Source organism: Panicum virgatum, chromosome 6K (assembly GCF_016808335.1).
Source record: "Panicum virgatum strain AP13 chromosome 6K, P.virgatum_v5, whole genome shotgun sequence".
NCBI lineage: Eukaryota > Viridiplantae > Streptophyta > Magnoliopsida > Poales > Poaceae > Panicum > Panicum virgatum.
The window spans coordinates 14,534,017-14,553,962 of NC_053141.1; positions in this window are offsets into that span (position 1 = coordinate 14,534,017).

The window sequence follows — 19,946 nt, forward strand, 5'->3', positions numbered from 1 at the left end:
TTGACACTAGATAAAGAAAAGACGTTTGTTGAAGAGCAATCGGATAGCTCAATTAGTAAAATTGTCCCCAATGATTATCCTAGTTTAAACAATGTTTAAGTTCGGCTGGGGGGCAAGATAAGAGCAACCATATCGGTTCTGACAGGACCGGTCTGACCGGTTCGTCAGACCGGTCTGACCGGTCTGAACCTAAAAAATCTGGTGGTGCAAAAAATAGGACCAAGCCAACCTTTGAGGAGCTTCTGGATAAATATGAGAAGATATCTGAATAAAAACAAAGCAATCAATTGGAAGGCAAACGAAGAAGGAATTCTTCACCACCAAGATCCAGAAAGCAACAACGGTCATCATATTGGTCTTCATCATTTGTCCCGTCGATGCACGTACCATGGACTCCATATTCAGTTTTATACTTTACCAAGGAGCTATGATTTGTATAATCGGCCGCATTGGCCGTCTCAAGATTTTTGTTATTGAACATGCTAAGGAATGTAAAGCCGAAATAGTTTGCTGATTGTAAGCTAGAAATTGTTACATGCTAGTTCTCGTAGTTTGGCTATTTTAGCATGTTTAAATATAATGTGTGCTCGACGCATTGTTGATCGTCGCCCTTAGATAGTTTTGGTCCAGAGAAGTGTTCTTTGGCACGCAAGCTTTGCCAAAGAATAGGGGGGCATATGTTGACGACCAAAATTGGCAGCAACCCGAACATACCGGTCTGACCGGTATGTCCAGGCGGTCTGACCGGTCTAGGCGTCTGTAGACGGTCTGGCATGACCAACCGGTCTGACCGGTAGGTTCGACCGGTCTGACCGGTCTAGGAGGAGTCCGAGTACAATTAGAGTTCTGAATAGAATTAGATATGTAAACATGATTTCTTGCGGGGTAAGTCTTCCCCACCCTATAAATATAAAGGGTCACGGCCGATTGAAGAGAGAATCCAATCTAATATATCTAATCAATCTACTTTTATCGTTTTTACCTTTCTTTCTCGTTACCCTACTTTTCCAACCTCGACATGCTATTCTTCTCTCGTCTCCATGACGTTTGAGGACGCCCTAGCTGGTCTGCCGAACCTAGGGTAACCCTACGCGCGCTTGCCCCGATGGGGTCCCTCCCGGGCGAGCGTTCGTCGGATCGTCGTTGTTCTGCACGGCGACAGGTCTGACCGGTCCCTCTGACCGGTCTGACCGCTCCACGCAGAAGGTGCTGCAAGGAGCCCCTCCTCGCGCCGCGCGACCTAGCGCGTTCGTGTGTTGGCTCGTAAAAGGCGTCAACAGGTTCCATCAATGCCAACATCGAGTGCGTGCTGGCCGAGTCGAACACCGTCATCGCTAATCATCTCCTCACGCTCTGCGGCGGCAGACGCCAACGCCAAGCTCGGCCACCAGGACAAATGCAATGAGCCCTGACGACAGCCTCATACTGAGCGGGAGCCGGACAGGCGAGATATCGGCAACCGTGGAAGAAGACAACGATGCCAAGTTCATCGGCCCGAGAAAAGTGGTGTGCTCCTCGACGCACAAGCAAAAAGGCTAGACTGGTGCCCTCCAGCATGCAAGCAAGGAGATTTGTAAAGTCGTGCATGTACTCACGTGGGGACTCCGTAGAGATAACCAGGAAGCTAGCAAGCAGATGTAGGCCATGAGGAATCTTCATCACTGCTGAGAACCGAATTTTTCACCAACGATGATCAGCAAGGAGTCGACGATAGAAGCTGACTTGTTTGGAGGAGCCGATTGTCCAGAATTCGGCTAGCAGGCAACTGCTCCCTTGGACCTGCGTTTTGACTGTGACTGATGACCAATAGCAAGAACATGCCAATGTCCATGCTCATTGTCTTCGGATAAACCAATTCTGAACATGTATCTTGGAGGTGATCAGAAGTCAATTCAGAAGTAATTGATTCATGGGAAATTCGGCTGTCGGACCAGAGTACCATGCATCGGCTCGTCAGCACCACCGTGCCGGAAGGTATGAGGATCACCATGATGTGCCGTGCGCCACTGTTGTTGATCGTCTCTCCGGTGTCTCGAGTGACGAAGCATTCCACTAAGTCGCGACCACCTTCTCGCCGGCGTCGGCACCAAGGGTATTCTGTGCACGCAGGAAGGCTTAATCGGCTATAACTGATAGGTCGCCTGGCCCTAGAGTTGTATGCCGATATCGTTCATTCAGAGTCTTCCATCGGCTATGCACTCCTGTTACAAGTACATAAACAGCCGATGGAGGAATAGAGAATAGCCGATGGTCATTTCCTTGATGGAGCCAATGGATAAATGGCAAAAGGAAATATGACTTGGGTTTAACGTGCAAGTCAATGTAAATGTTAATCGGCTCTTGAAAAGTTGATTGCTCTCATTGGCTCGTCTAATACCATTGGCAAGCAGTGCCAGGTCTGTCTCATCGAATCGGTTGCTTCTTCTACCATTGCACGTTGGACAGCCGATGGAGGGGAAATGATAAACAGCCGATAAAGAATCTAGTCTGCAAAGGGTGCAATCAGATCGGCTACTGAAGGAACATGAAGTCTAGCACCTGAGATGCATGTTGGGGTAGCACCATGAGTCCATGACGACAACAACGATGACAAGGCTCCAAACATTGACCGGGACTACATACTCGAGAAGACATGCACGCATAGTGAATACAAGTATACAGCCGATGATTACTAAACAGCAAGGATTGATAATCACAAGATTATGATGCTGCCGCCTCACTGCCAATGTTGGTAAGATCAAAGAAACTTTACTTCTTAGTGCAAAAATATTTGGGGATTTCATCTTGCAAAAATAAAATAGCTTAGCTCCTCAATGATATAAAATTCCTACCAGAGCCATATATTGACATATCTTTAAAAACCTCACATATATGCTGCTTGTTTTGCATTGAGCTTTGTCAAATTGTTTGCGACCCTTGTGAGATTCGTTTCATGCTTTTAAGATCAAGATCACATACACTCCATATATACTCATGCTGGCTTCTACACTGGAAGTTACGCAGAAACATGTCTCCCATCCATGCACAAAAAAGAAACTCCATCACTTTGACGTGACTCTTCATCATGCAAAAAGGTATGGGCTATGCAAAAGAAAAAAAAGATTCGAGCCCAGAAGCAAAAAAGAAAAAAGAAAAAGAAAGTTAGCCCATATCTCAAAATAAAAGATAGAGTCATGCAGAAAGAGGTGCAAGTTCCATCCAGAAAAATTCCACACACATGCACATCTTGATCTGATTGTATGGCATGTTTTCTCTATTGGGTCCAGTTTTTGACTTTGCAATATATGTAGTACAAGCATGCTACCACTTCATCCCTTACCCTGAACTCCACCAAAAAGCCTTATTAGAAATAGGGAGAAAAGAGATGACCCAATGCCTTGGCAAGGAATCATGCACATTGAGCGATCTGAGAGAGTCATTTGAGGAGCAAAGTTTTATTCTGATTTAAAAATCTTTCAAAAAACCCAAGTTATTTAGCAGAAGGAGTGGAGTTGACTTGATCCCTCAAGTTGGCTTTAAATTGTGATGCACATCATGAAGAGGATCATCGGCTACAAAAAAGGCTAAATTCTGGTAAGCTGCTTGAAGGAAGGCATCGGCTGTGAAAAAGTAACATAAGAGAAGCCGAGGTCTCAAGTCTATGAAGTGATTGAGTAGATTGAGGCATTGGATTTACAGAGTTTCGAAGCATGAAGTCTTCATACTCCGAAACTGAGGGGGCTTGTGTTGACACCAGATTTTGATAAATCTGATGTAATTTGAAGATTGTCTGGTATTGGCGTACGTATGCACAGAGTCACAACAGGAAGGATCAAGCGATCGGCAAGTTTCTGATGTCACCTGTCCTTTCCAAGAGATTACGAATATAGACGGGCACATGTGCGTATTTGCATTAAGGGGATGCTTCTAATTTGCATGCAAGGTGATTAAGGACAGGTGGCCGGATTGATTAATTACGGAAGGTCAATGCGTGCATGCTAAACTGAATAGAATAAAGAAAGGAGCCAGCATGTTTATGTGAAGATGATCAGAATAATAAAGGCCGTTTATGGTAATGTGCAGAAGAGGTGCATGTATCCGTAAAGGACAAGATGCAGCGGCATAATGATGTTCGGCCTGATAAGAATAAAATATTTCCTAATCTAATTGCCTTGGCCCAAACAAATGCATGATGGAAGCTTCATCGACGAGGATTCTACGGAAAGGGAAGATAGAGTCCATGTATCTTAATATTAATGTGTTTAGATATTTCTTCTTTAGCAAGTTTGATATGTCGTAACCTGCTAGGTTGTTTAGGCTATAAATATGTACCCCCGTCCATTGTGGAGAGATTTTTATCACACGATCAATCAACAAACCCTACTTTTTACCTGCAATTTACTTTTCGGCGACTTCGCCACTTTTCTTTTCTTTTCGACGGGTTCTTTCGAGTTGATCAAGGGCGCCTCACATTCGAGCGACTTGATCTGCTGGTAAGTTTTCATTTACTGAGTAAATCTGAGCTTTAGCTTCTGGGCACATCGCTGTTGCTTCGTTCAGATCTATTCAAAAGTTATTGAATTATATTTAGGCTTTGACTTCCGGGCGTATCGCTGTCGTCTCGTCTAGATTAATTCACAATTTATCGATATCTGCTAGCTCTATAGGTTTTACATGTTGTTTTAGCTTTTATTAATATTTAATAAGCTTGGAATACGTTTGATCGGCTACTTATCATGTTATTTTATTTAAAACATCATTAGCCGATTAGATCTATTCATGGTGATTGTTTGATAGCGTTGTTTAGGTTACACATTCGTAGCATTTACACTGCTCCTCGCGCACATCGGCTGACCTAGCCGATCGTCTATTTCAAAATCGGCTGACCGAGCTGATTTTGTCGCTTTCTGTATTGGCAGCACCTGCCGATACGGCCTGTGAGGGATCTTCGGAATTCCAGCCAATTTTCCCTCGCATTTAACGTTTACCCTGTCTCCTTGTCAATCAACAGGTCAGATTGACTGGCATGCTTAGTTTACTTTCCGAAGCTTGGCAAACAGTTGCCTTCGGATTCCAGTGTGTTGATTTTTGCGTCAATAGTTTCATTTCTGACCAAGAGTGCTAGACACAGTAAGGTATTACCTTAAAAAACAATAGTATATTGGTACATCTTCAAATATTTTACTCCTAGATACAAAACTTTTTGCTCCAAAATTAGAAACTTTTTAACTAAAAACTTGCATTTTAAAGCTGAGAACTTTGTACTAGCCTATTAAAAATTTTTTGCTCTGATATATAAAACTTTTAACCTATATATAAAATATTTTCTATATCTAAACTCTCATAGTGTAGACCAAAAATTTTCACCTAGATTGTTGCAAACTTCCCAATTTTAAATATAGAACTTTGGTCTAGCATTCAAGTTACGGATATAAACTAAAGAATTTTAGCCCCAACACAAATTTTAAGGTAGAAACTCTAAAAGAAAATTTAAGGTTCAACCAATCTACAAAAATAATATATCTACATGATTGGAGAAAGGAGATTGTGTTTAGTCCAAAAAGATAATCTCGGTTGTAGTGTAGTGTTAATGTTCATAAGATACCCTATTGTGATAATGGTAGAAAACAATATTAAGGCACTGATACCCTATTGTAATTGTTTTTAGTAAAATAAACTCTGAACTTTGCATCCCCAAATTAGAAAACTTTCTACTAACATGTTATAAACTTTGTATTCTCATGAATCCAACTTTACTCTTAAAAAAATTATGAAACTTTGTGAGAAAACATTAAAAACTTTATCCTTTTACATCTAATACTTCATAATTAAAAACCTTTGCATTCCCATATTGGGAACTTTGTTCTAGCCTATCAGAAACTTTGTATCTCTCGGTTCTAATACTTTATCTGAAAAAATATTACAGCCCTAAACATTAGAACACATGAACTTTAGAAATATAACATTACTGACTTTGTACTCCGAACTCTAAAACTTTGTAATTACAATAAATTTAGCATCCAAATTTGGAGATTTCATACCAGTGTATTTTCAGACACATATGTATAGAATTTTTTCATAGCAACCAATGTGCCTTGATCTCACATAAATGCTTAAGTGTTGTGGTCCAAATCTTGCCTCAGAGCTATCAATGAGCCTTGGCCTGACCTGTGCAAAATGGGAGTTTAATAAGCTTCTTGTTAATGTGGACACATCATAGTCACAGAACTCACAAAAAATTGAGGTTCAACTAATGGGGAAAAAATATTATACCTGCATGATTGGGGAAAAGGACACTGTGTTTAGTAAAAACAAAAAATAACTAAGTTTGTGTTTAGTATAAACCTTTTATTCTAATCTTTAGATTCTATATTCAGGGGATTGCTGCTTGCACATTTCAAAATTATAGTACTTATGGAAAAAAAAACTTTGTAATTTCAAACTTTGCACTATGAATATATGGAACTATGTACTGCCCAAATGTAAACTATGCATTCCATGCTACAAAAATTTACATATGTTTGAAGTTCTACAATGGCGCTTTATAGTAGAATATTGAAAGCTTTTGCCTCTTATATGGAAAACTTTTATCGAATACCTAGCTTCGAATGTACATATTTGAAAATTTAATACTCGTATTTGTGAAAAAAACTATGAAGCATATAAAACATCACATGTCCAAACTTATATAGTTCCATGCTAAAACTCTAAACTGACTACTTGAAAACTTTGAATGCAAATATTGGGAACTTTCATATCATGTATATAAAAACTTTGGATAAATAATTATAAAAGTAATAAATATATATCAAGCTATGAAATAAAAATTTTGAACACCTCAATTCGCAGTACTAACTAAACCTGTATGCCTAACAAAAAAGAGTTACATGTCATAATGTGGAGTTTTTTTTGGAGGGGCGCACAACTTTGGGCAGATATATTGAAAACTTTGTACCAAAACTTTGAAATTAGTGCACAATAGCTTCCAACAGATATATATATTTTGACCTAAACTAATTTATTTTAGGACCCTCATCACAAATTGACTAATAATACACACATCTCAAACTAGAAAAAAAAACAAAAAATATATAAAAAAACTGGACCCTTACACACATCACCGACGAAGCAGGCGAGACGGAGTGCGTGGCGAGCTCGGCGCGGCTGCCTCCTTGACTCCGGCGTCGACCAAAATGCGGTGGAGCTCGGCGTGGCGGCTGCCTCCTCATCTCCGGCTTACTCCCTGACAAAGCAGGCAAGACAGAGTGCGCGGCTGCCTCCTCAACTTCGGCGTCGACCAAAATGCAGTGGAGCTCAGCGCGGCGGCTGCCTCCTCGTCTCCGGCTTACTCCCCGATGAAGCAGGCGAGACGGAGTGCGCGAGGAGCTCGGTGCGCCTTCCGCTCGCTTCTCGTGCGTACTCTACCTCGACGCGGATGAATCACACGGCAAGCGCGGCGCATGATGTGGAGATCAACGCAGGTCTCCAGTGATTCGCTGCCCTGTCTCTCTCGAATCCCTCAAATCCGGCGATCCCCTTTCACTTGCAGCTCGAGGCCAAAGGAAGGGGAAAGGGGAAAAGGAAGGGGAAAGGTGTGTATATGAAGCGGTACCTGGGATTCGGTTGATACGTGCTGAACACGAAGCGGAAATTGAGAAGTAGTATCTCTAAGCATGTGGTCACTGTTCGCTGCAATCAGTAGCGACGCGCGCGCTCTATAAGGAATTCGCCCCATGGCCAACACGTCATGTGTTGCCTTTAGTGCAAAAATACTTAAATCAAAAGGGTTGTGTGCCTCATCATAATAACTTCAGGTTGTAAGGCGGTAGGACTGCTCAAGTCCGTTACAATAATCTGAAAAGCCGGCAGATTGCATTGGCTGCACGTGGGCGGATTTGGTCTACTTCGTCAATCTCCTGATCTTCCTCAACTGGTCCTGGGATATGCTGGGCCATCTTGTGGAGCCTCAGAGCTTCGCGCACATGGCGGTTCATGATTTCTTTTATCTCTTCGATGGCACTTGGGAGTTATTCTAGATTCCTTTCTTCTAATGGCAATGCAGCTGTTACTTTGCTGAGTTCTTTCGCTGATTGAGATTAGGTGGCTTCCTTCTGGGTGAAGCACGATTGGACAGGCGCTGCCAGGTTTGAAGGACCTCGAATTGATGCCCTTCTACGTGAGCGGCTAGGAGTAACGTAGCCTTGGCATCGGCTGGTAACTGGTTTTCCATATGATGGAATATTCGTTTTGTTCCTTTCGCATCCTGGATCAGAGTGCCGATGTCTTGGTTCAGAATTTTCACCTTGATAGATGAATTGGAAGATATGGTGCGTCGTCGGCTGAGAACTATGATCATGGTCGAGGGGTTCTTCCAAGGAGATTTGGTTTGAAGATTAATCCTGCCGATAAGAGCCAAGGGTTCGAAATGTGGCAAGTGGTCTCCTATGTGAGAAGGCCTTTATCAGATTAATCAGTGCGTTCTTGGTAATGCCTATATTTTGGGAGCATTGGAAGGGGAAGGTTCCCTTGAGCTTTGGACGGAGAATATTTGAGGAGATATTACCCTAGTATATGGATGGAGTCATAGGATGATTGCTTGTGAGTAAAATCGGTTAAAAGGTGCTCCAATCAGCCAATAAGAACGGTGATGATTAGTTAACAGCCGATATGGTATGTATCGCCCTTAGTGCGAGGAAAGATTGCGTCATTTCAGGGTATGCGGTATATATCGGCTGCGAGGAAGAACAAGCAGGGGATGTTACCCAAAGTCGGTGACAACCGAGGAAGCAAAAACATAGGATAATTTCATTCATCTGTGTTGACAGCCAAATTTGGCATCTGCTGAGGTCGACCGGTCTGACCGGTCGGGCCGACCGGTCAGACCGGTCAGGTCTGTACAGTCCGAGTAGAATTAGATTTTTTGTAAAGAGTCCTCATGTAATCCTACTCGTGAAGGGGTACGTCTTCCCCGGCCTATAAATATAAAGGCTAAGGCCGATTGAGGTTATTCCCAATCGAATCAATACAAAAAATCGCATTACTTTTATCTCTCAAACCCTAACCTTTTCTAACCCTAGATTGCTTTCTTCCTTCGTCACGGCGGAGTTTGAAGACGTTCTGAGTGGCCTGCCGACCTCAGAGCAACCCTACGATCACGAGCTCCGACGGGGTCCCTCCCGAGCTCGCTGTTCTAGGTTTCCAGCGAGCCCCTGCCTGCACCGGTTAGACCGGTCGGCAAAACCGGTCAGACCGGTCCGCCCAGGGTTTCGCAGGTGTTGATCGTTTTGACGATCGTTCGTGTGTTCTAGCGCATTCGAGTGTGTTGGCGCGATTTTGTGTCAACATACTTTTTGGCGACTCCGCTGGGGAAAGATTAATCTGGTTTTAAAACCGATCTGATCTACTCCCTGAAGAAGATGGGCTCTTCAGAAATCAACAAGGAAAACATCATCACGGCTACCATGGAGGAGCTCACCGAGGAGGAACGCAAGGCTTACCTTCTTGTGGAGGAGCACGTCAAGGCACAATTCTTGAAGGGCTTCAAGAAGGATCGTGGTGGCCTCGTCAAAAGAGTGGAGGAGTTCGTGCTGCCGTCTCTAAAGCTTAACCAGGATAAGATTGAAGAGATCCCCAATGTAAGCCTTTCTCCATCTGATATGTTTGATAGGATGTCATCTTTAATGGATCAGAAGATTATTGCTGCACAAGCTGCCACAGGTGACATGTTAGTTAAATTGAGTACTGATGTTGATGCGCTTAAAGGTAAACAACCTATGTCAGATCCTAACTCATCAGATCCGAGTTCGGCTACCCCTGAGTTCACATCTGAACCACTTTATGGTATGCCGCCGAACTCGTTTTCAGGGCAAACCCCGCCACCATCGACCGTGCACACAGCACCGGTCGGACCGGTCCCACAGACCGGTCAGACCGGTACGATCGGTCAGACCGGTTACCAGACCGGTCAGACTGGTTACTCAGTGCCGTCGCCGACGCCTCTCGAGACAATTCCAGGTTCGGCTGCCCCTAGCCGAACTAATGAATTGTCACTTTATACACCGCCCCGCATTGCTGCTGTAGCGGGAGTATCGCAGGGATCTGGACCTAATCAAGGACCGATCCCAACTTCGTTACAGACGATGGCACATGGAAATCCTAATGCACATCGGTTTTCTGAGTTCTATACCAGCCAGCACTATCAAGCCGATCTTCTTAAGTTCAAAGAGGATCTGGCAAACGCGATTAAGAATAAGCTTGGGGTGGATATGGGTACTACACGTTTATATCAAAAATCATACCCCGTTGAGTTTGATTTCACTCCTTTTCCTGCTGGTTGGCGTATTCCTGAGTTTACTAAATTTAATGGTGATGATTCTCGTACAACTTGGGAACACGTTAGTCAATATGTATTGCAATTAGGGGAAGCTGGTTTTAATGATGCTTTACGTGTGCGTTTATTTTCTTTATCTTTGACTGGAACAGCTTTCTCTTGGTTTTCTTCACTTGCTCCTAACTCTATTCGCAATTGGGCTCAATTGGAGCGTAAATTTCATGATCACTTCTTTAGTGGGGAAACCGAAGCGAAATTGTTAGATTTAACATCGATTAGGCAAGGACGTGATGAATCTTCTTTGGATTATTTCAAAAGATTTAAAGAGATTAAAAATCGGTGTTTTAGTTTGACAATTTCCGAAAAAGATTTGGCGGATTTGGCATTTAATGGTTTACGTTCTTATTTGAAAGAGAAACTTGAGGGCTTTGAATATCATACCGTGAATTTCTTGCAAGTCAAAGTCATGGGTTTAAAATTTAAACTTAAAAATGCCAAAGATACTTTCAAGCCTCATCGGTCCAACACACACATTCTTGATCATGATTCGGATGGTTTGGACGATGATAGTAAGGAAGTATATGCCGCCGAATTTGTTTGGCCATCAAAGGCCAAACCCGGTTCGGTTCCGTCTCTCAAGCCGATTCAAAAGAATCGGCAGGATGAGCCGAAGTTTACTTTTGATGTTTCTAAGTGTGATCGGATTTTTGATGAATTGCTTAAGAATGGTAACATCCGATTATCGCATGCTATTCCATCTCCCGACGAGCTTAAACGACATACATATTGTAAGTGGCATCACTCTACATCTCATGCTACTAACGATTGTAATGTTTTTCGTCGACAGGTACAATCGGCCATTAATGAAGGACGATTGGTACTTTCTGAGATGCAGATTGACAAAGCTCCTTTCCCTGTTAATACGCTGGAATTGAATAATCCAAAGGTGCTCATTCGGCCGGAACAAGCCGAAGGAGCTAAGGGAAAGCATGTTGTCATCGGTGATCCAAGACCGATGAACACAAGTGACAAAATCCTTGCCCGAGAAGTTATCAAAGAGAAAACTGATGATGGCAAGAGTACTCTGAAGATCATTGTCAGAAATCCCAGACTCGGGGGGCAAGGGAGTTCTCCATCAAAAAATCGGTCTGCTGATCAGGCACGACCGGTCAGACCGGTGTCTGAGACCGGTCAGACCGGTCCGACCGGTCAAACCGGTTCTTCCAACCGGTCAGACCGCCCTGGTGACCGTCCCCGGACCTTCAAGCCGAAACGTCCGGAAGTGGGTACTTGGAAGACCAACGAAGTGAAGGTGCAGGGAAGAACTGCTAATCAAAAGCCCACCTTCAACCAGTTGTTGAACAAGTATACAAAGGCCGTTCAAAACGATCGGCCGTTAAAAAAGAGACCGCGTTCACCGCCGCGTCAAGATCGTCCGGCGTCCCCAAGAAGGGAATCTAGCAGGCACAGAGGTGATGTTGTCACGTTATATCCTCCTCAGAAGATGTATGCTACCATGCCATGGATGCCATCGGCTTCAAATGCAACAAATCCGGCATGGGAACATGGGGGGATATGGATGCAGTGTTTCCCGATGCCTTATCCTCCACATTATCAAGGGGAAAGCTCCAGGATGCCAGTGCATGACCGATTGGGACCACGCCAATCCGGTCTAGGGCAGCAGGTTACACCGGTCAGACCGGTACACACTGACCGGTCAGACCGGTCTCATCAGAAGCCGGGTCAAGCTCCTGTTCCAAGGTTTGAATATCGCATCAAGGAAAAGATGGGGGAGCAGAAGACCGTGGTTGATTCAGAAAAGTCCAAAGCGGATGTTATTCAAATCTGTGAAATCGAAGTGCCCATAAGAGATACGGGAAAGAAACCGATGGATGTAGATGCATCGGTTGACGTTCCTTCGCAAAAGCCGGTCATGGCCAATGATCATGAGGCTGGTAGCAGCAAAATCACAGCGGATAAGTACCATCAGCCTAGATGGTGTCCTTCAGGATTAACTCATACTCAAAAAAGGAAATTGCAGCGCCTCTGCAGCAAAGAAAAGAAGGAACTGGAGAAGGAGAAGATGAGGGATGAGGAATTCAACAGATACAGACCTATGTTCCCTCAAAATAGGGTGTGGAAAGTTAAGGCAGCTGACCAGCCAGACAGACCGGTCGGATCGCCACAGCCTACCGGTCAGACCGGTCATGAGGACCGGTCAGACCGCTCTGACCAACCGGTTAGACTGGTTGAGCCCAGTGCAGAGGTAACGGCCGAATCGGTGCCGCCCGTTTCGGTTCCTTCTGTTGATGAGTCCCCAAAAGTTCCTCCAACAGCTGAAGACGAGGAATTGGTAGACTACGAAGTGTCTCCAGAGCGCACCAATATGGAGATCAATGTAGTGCACTTATCTTCGGATTACTTCGTAGTTCCGGAGGAGGATTTGGCTCATCTTCAGTTCGGGCCCCGTGAAGCTGTGTTCCAGAAGCCAAGAGAAGAGGACAATCATTTGAAGGCTCTTTATATGAGGGGACACATCAACGGGAAACCGGTGACTCGCATGCTAATAGATGGTGGGGCCATTGTAAATCTTATGCCCTATTCGCTGTACAAGAAGCTCGGTGGTCAAGACGAAGACCTGATCAAGACGAACATGACCGTCAGTGGTGTTGGAGGGAGCGAGCCCCTTAGCGCCAAAGGAGTTGCTTCCATGGAGCTCACCATTGGAAGTAAGACGCTTGCTACAGCTTTCTTCGTCGCAGAAGTGCAAGGTAATTACAATTTGATTCTTGGGAGGGATTGGATTCAAGCAAATCAGTGTGTTCCTTCTGCCTTGCATCAGTTTCTTGTTCAGTGGATCGGCGATGAGGTTGAGATTGTCCATGGGGACACTTCGTCCTTTGTTGCTTTAGCCGATTCGGATTCCATTAGTGCACACGACAACGTCAAGTGTTTATCGGGCGTGGATCTGTCCGATTATGATTTGATCAGTTGCACTAAGGATGGTTTTGTTTCTGCTGTGCTAAAGCCGATGAATAATCGGCTAAATCATTTAATGTAAATCAGATGAGTACAACAGAAATTCCAGAGGAGACCGGTCAGACCGCCAGAGCCGACCGGTCAGACCGGTCCTGTCTCGTTCAGCGCACAGGGCCTACCGGTCAGACCGGACACCGCGACCGGTCAGACCGGTCCAACGCAGAATGGCTGCAGCAGAGGCTAGATCAATATCGGGCGCGCACGAATGATATGTGTGAAGCCATTGAAGATTCTGGTGATCTAGATAAGTTGGGCCAAGGGTTTGCATCGACTGATCCTTTAGAGAAGGTAGATATTGGTGATGGAGCTATTCCTAGGCCGACTTTTGTAAACAAAAATTTATCGGCTGAATATAAAGCCGATTTGGTTAATTTATTAAAGGAATATGTTGATTGTTTTGCTTGGGAGTATCATGAAATGCTTGGTTTGAGTCGTGATCTTGTTGAGCATCGTTTGCCAATTAAAGCCGGTTTTAGACCTTATAAACAACCGGTTAGGCGTTTCAATCCCATTATTTATGACCGAATTAAAACTGAAATTAATCGTTTACTTAATGCTGGATTTATTCGGTCTTGTCGTTATGCTGATTGGATCTCTAATATTGTGCCTGTTGAGAAAAAGGATTCGGGGAAAATTAGAGTGTGCATTGATTTTAGAGATCTTAATAAAGCTACTCCCAAAGATGAATATCATATGCCTATAGCTGATATGTTGATTAATGAGGCTTCCGGACATCGTGTCATTAGTTTTCTTGATGGTAATGCCGGTTATAATCAAATATTTATGGCCGAAGAAGATATATCTAAAACGGTCTTTAGATGTCCAGGATTTGTCGGCTTATTTGAGTGGGTGGTTATGACTTTTGGTTTGAAAAATGCGGGTGCTACTTATCAAAGAGTTATGAATTTAATCTTCCATGATTTAATTGGTGTTATCTTGGAAGTGTATATTGATGATATTGTCATTAAATCGGCTGGTTTAGATCATCATTTAGCCGATTTAAGGATTGCTCTTGAAAGTATGCGCCGGTATGGTTTAAAGATGAATCCACTCAAATGTGCTTTTGGTGTATCGGCTGGAAAGTTTCTTGGCTTCATTATTCATGAGAAGAGAATAGAGATTGATCCTAAGAGAATTGAATCCATGAAGAAGGTTGAAGCCCCTACGTGCAAGAAAGATTTACAGAGGTTCTTGGGCAAGGTAAATTTCTTGAGAAGATTTATATCTAACTTGTCCGGGAAGATCGATGCTTTTACTCCTATTCTTCGGTTAAAAGATGAAACCGAATTTACTTGGGGGGCAAAACAGCAAGAAGCATTTGAGAAGATCAAGATTTATTTGTCTTCACCACCCGTACTCAAAGCACCTAGGAGAAGAGTACCTTTCAGACTTTATGTGGCTGCTGAAGACAAGGTTATTGGAGCTGTTTTGACTCAAGAGACCGAAGGGAAGGAGTATATTATTACATATTTGAGCCGACGACTTATTGATGCAGAGACGAGGTATACATTCATTGAGAAGTTATGTTTGTCTCTTTATTATGCTTGTACCAAATTTAGACATTGTCTATTATCTAGTACTTGCATAGTAATATGTCAAACCGATTTTGAGTGGGAGAATCGGTAAGTGAGCTTATGCTTTGGTTGAATATGATTTGGCTTGTGAACCTTTAAAATCTATGAGAGGCCAAATTGTAGCGGATTTTATTGTTGAGCATCGGATTAGTGACAAGCATGATTTAGAAGCTGGTTATATTACTTGCACACCATGGAAGCTGTACTTTGACGGATCGGTTTGTGATGATGGTCAAGGGATTGGTGCTGTTCTTATTTCTCCGAATGGTGCTGTTTTTGAATTTTCAAACCGATTGGAAGAAGAGTGCACAAATAACCAAGTTGAATATGAGGCTCTTTTATTTGGCTTGGAATTCTTGCAATCCATGGGCGTGAAGCATGTTGAAGCCTTTGGAGATTCTCTTCTGGTGGTGCAGCAAGTATCTAAGGTATGCCAATGCTATAACGGTTCTCTAAATGCATATCTTCATAAATGCCTTGATATTATTTCCTCCTTCGATTAATTTATTATTAAACATATACCGAGGGAAGAAAATAAAAAGGCAAATACTCTGGCTCAGCAGGCATCTGGTTATAATGTTACGAAAAAATATTTCAACATTCGCAAGCCGATGCAAACGAAAGCCGAGTTTCTGGTTCTGGACACACCGGTCCGACCGGTCGGCGATACCGGTCTGACCGCCCAGACCGGTCTGACCGGTCCAGAGACCGGTCTGACCGGTGATGCAGCTGTTAATTCTGATTCGGCTAAAAAAGTTGATTCAATTGTTTCGGCCGAAGCTCAGGATTGGAGGGTCCCTTTTATATCATATTTGAGAGATCCTGGTCATGGTGCAGAGAGAAATATTCGGCGTTTGGCTTTCAAGTATATTTTAATTGACGACAAACTTTATCGTCGAACTACCGAAGATTTGCTCCTCAAATGTTTAGACTCGGATCAGGCCCGGATTGCTATGGGTGAGGTTCATGAAGGTATTTGTGGTACTCATCAATCGGCTCCTAAGATGAAGTGGTTACTTAGAAGAGCCGATTTTTATTGGCCCACTATGCTATCCGATTGTTTCAAGTACTATAAAGGATGTGAGGAATGTCAGCGGTTTCGTGATTTGCAATTGGTGCCTGCTGCGTTGATGCATCCTATTATTAAACCATGGCCGTTCCGAGGTTGGGGGCTGGATTTCATTGGACAAATTAATCCTCCATCTTCAAAGGGGCATCGCTTCGTGCTGGTTGCTACGGATTATTTCACTAAATGGACCGAAGCGGTTCCTTTGAAGAATATGACGCATAAAGAGGTAATTGAGTTTATTACTGAGCATATTATTCATAGATTCGGCATTCCACAAACTTTAACAACGGATCAAGGTACTTCATTTATATCAAAAGAGGTGCGTGCCTTTACCGAATCTTACAAGATTAAATTGCTCAATTCATCTCCATATTATGCTCAGGCCAATGGGCAGGCCGGGTCTAGTAATAAGATTTTGATCAAACTTGTCAAGAAGAAGATAGAAGAAAATCCTAGGAGATGGCATGAAGTGTTATCCGAAGCGTTATGGGCTCATCGTATATCTAGACATGGTGCTACTAAGGTTACTCCTTTTGAGCTTGTGTATGGTCAAGAGGCCGTTTTACCTGTTGAGGTAAATCTGGACGCATATAGATTAGCAAAACAGAATGACCTCTCCGCTGTTGATTATCATGATATGATGATGGATAATATTGATGAGATAACCGATAAACGTTTGAAGGCTTTGAAGGAAATTGAGAAGGACAAGCTTCGGGTGGCTAGAGCCTACAATAAGAAGGTAAAACTTAAGTCTTTTCAGGTTGGAGATTTAGTTTGGAAGACAATTTTGCCTCTTGGGATGAAAAGCAACAAGTTTGGCAAATGGTCGCCAAGTTGGGAGGGTCCCTACAAGATTATCAAGGTTATCTCCGGTAATTCATATATGATGGAGACGTTGCAAGGTGAGCGTCTACCTAGAGCTATCAACGGGAGATATTTGAAGAAATTTTATCCTAGCATATGGCAAAGTGCATGAAGACAAAGACGGCCGGTATTGTATATCGCCCTTAGTTGTGTTTTTTAGAGTTGTATGTCCTGTGTAAAATATGTACATCAAGATAGTTCTTGCTTTTTGGCTTGTGAAACTCATCAAAAAGCAGGGGGGCATATGTTGACAGCCAAATTTGGCATCTGCTGAGGTCGACCGGTCTGACCGGTCGGGCCGACCGGTCAGACCGGTCAGGTCTGTACAGTCCGAGTAGAATTAGATTTTTTGTAAAGAGTCCTCATGTAATCCTACTCGTGAAGGGGTACGTCTTCCCCGGCCTATAAATATAAAGGCTAAGGCCGATTGAGGTTATTCCCAATCGAATCAATACAAAAAATCGCATTACTTTTATCTCTCAAACCCTAACCTTTTCCAACCCTAGATTGCTTTCTTCCTTCGTCCCGGCGGCATTTGAAGACGTTCTGAGTGGCCTGCCGACTTCAGAGCAACCCTACGATCACGAGCTCCGACGGGGTCCCTCCCGAGCTCGTTGTTCTAGGTTTCCAGCGAGCCCCTGCCTGCACCGGTTAGACCGGTCGGCGAAACCGGTCAGACCGGTCCGCCCAGGGTTTCGTAGGTGTTGATCGTTTTGACGATCGTTCGTGTGTTCTAGCGCATTCGAGTGTGTTGGCGCGATTTTGTGTCAACAATCTGGATGGGGATTCTACAGCCATTGCTCTTTCAACTACCATCTAATCATCATAGAAGACCTTAATGATTCACTTTCAACGTTAACTTCATCGCAGATAGCTGCAGCCGCTTCATCAAGCTCATCGATGAGTTCCTCGAAGTTCGCGAGATTATCTCCCTCGGGGAAGACGAGTTGCAGATTCCGGAGGTCGTGCCCAAGCCGAGTCTGCACCGTGGCCAGTGCGGTCACCGCACCATAATGGACGCCATGTCAAGAGATCTCCGTGATGCGGTTGGAAAGGTCCTGCAGACGGTCGATGAGCAAAGTGCCCTTGGCGTTCACCTCATTAGTTGCATGGTTCGCCGCCATCTGGAGGGCTTGGAGCTGGGCCTCCAATGCGTGTAAGATGAGAAAGCGAAGTAAGAACACGGGAATCGGCCAGAAAGGGAGGATTCTAATTTGAGAAATTGTACCTGCCACCCTGGCATCGGCGTCGAACAGCATCACATGGACGGCGGCAGTCTCGCCCTCTGCAGCTGATATATCCACTTGGGTTGCGTGCAGGGAAGACTCCAGTTGGCCAACACAGTGGTCCGCTGTGGAGTAAAGGTTGTGCGCCTCATTCCATTGCTGGCAGAAGCGTTGGGCGTTGTCTTCGATGCCGCTGGTAGGGTAGGACAATCCACCAGTAGTTGACATGGCCCCGAACAGCGACAGGAAGTTAGAGATCCAGACATGGAAAAGAGCAAGATGAATTCCTTTACCCTTGGCGACAAACCATCGGAACTGGAGGAGGAGCTCGATGAGATTGCCATCGGGATGCCGCTGGTAGGGTAGGACACTCCACCAGTTGTTGACATGGCCCTGAATAGTGACAGGAAGTTAGAGATCTGGATGTGGAAAAGAGCAAGATGAATTCCTTTACCCTTGGCGACGAAGCTCGGTGCACAGTCTCTGGTTAGACCCCGATGGGCCTGCTATTGGACATTTGTTGCTGGCCATGAGGGCGGAATGTTTCGGGTGAGGTTTAGAAGGATCAAGGAAGAATGGGGAAAATGCAGATTGAGGTTTAATCTTTTTGGCCCTGCCTGGGGTTTTAATTTATGGGCGCCGATGGAAGATGAACTGACGGCTTGTTGAAGAAGCCGAAACACCACACGGCCACAGTTGATCGGGAAGTGAAGGAGCCAGAGATGTGTCCCAGTCTTCATCCTGAGAATCGAGAAGGTAGAGTAATTCGATGAGATGGGTCATGATTGTGGAAGCCGAGAGGCCACTCGTACTTGTTTCAGAAAGGTCATCATGACTAAGGGTAATTTTGGAACAAAATATTTTTATTCTAGAATTGGGGGATATGTGTAGACACCTTTTTTGACACATGTCAAAGAAAGAAGTGACTGATTGGGGCTGGCCGATGTAGAAGCGAGCAGACGATGGGAGCTGGCCGAAGCAGGAGCGGGATCATGGCTGATGGAGCGGGATTGGCACTGACAGATTACATCAGCAAGTTATCGTGTCAAGTCATATCTCATCACGATCGACTAGGGTTTGTAAGCTTAGGCTGAATGTCCCTATGTCCAGTTTGAGTTTCTCGTGTTCTTGCACTGGTTTGCAGTAGGGGGTTACAAACGGGCGAGAGAGGGAACGGGCTCCCAAGTCTCTGTGTTGCGTGGGTGTGAATGCGTAAGAAGTCATTGGTCTATGAGGGGCTCGCCTCCTCCCTTTTATGGTCCAAGGGAGAGAAGGTCCGATACATGAGGAGAAGAAAGGTAAAAAGGGGAGAGATAAGGGGGTTGGGCGCTCTCCGACCCCTTTCCTCCGGCCGCCGGTCCTGGTGGGCCCCGCTGATGGCGACGGAGGGTGTCTGTTCCCATCCCTTGTATTGTGCCGGTCGTGGCAGATGGGGATGGGAATGGTGTACTGTCGATGACATAGCAGTCTGCAGGTGATGGTCGATCGGTCATGTCCTTCGTCACGTCGGTCACCACGTCTCTTGGTGCTGACTTCCGGGAGTAGTGGTTGGGCGGCGTCCTCCCCCGGGATGAACCTGTCAATTCGACATCCATCATGATCCATACCGAGGCGTGGGGTGGTCAGGCCTCCTTCTCACTCAATGTGACTATACACGGGGGCCTCCTTTTAACCGAAGCACTCTCCCCTCCTCGGGGTCGGTTGGCTGCCACGTGGCCGCCTGGACCCTTGGCTGCAGAGGTCGGACGAAGCGAGGAAACCACCACGGGGGTCGAGCGAGACGGACCTCTCCCGTGGGGGTCGGGCGAGGCGGACCTCTCCCGCGAGGGTCGGACGGGGCGGAGCGTTCTCCTCCTAGAACTTGG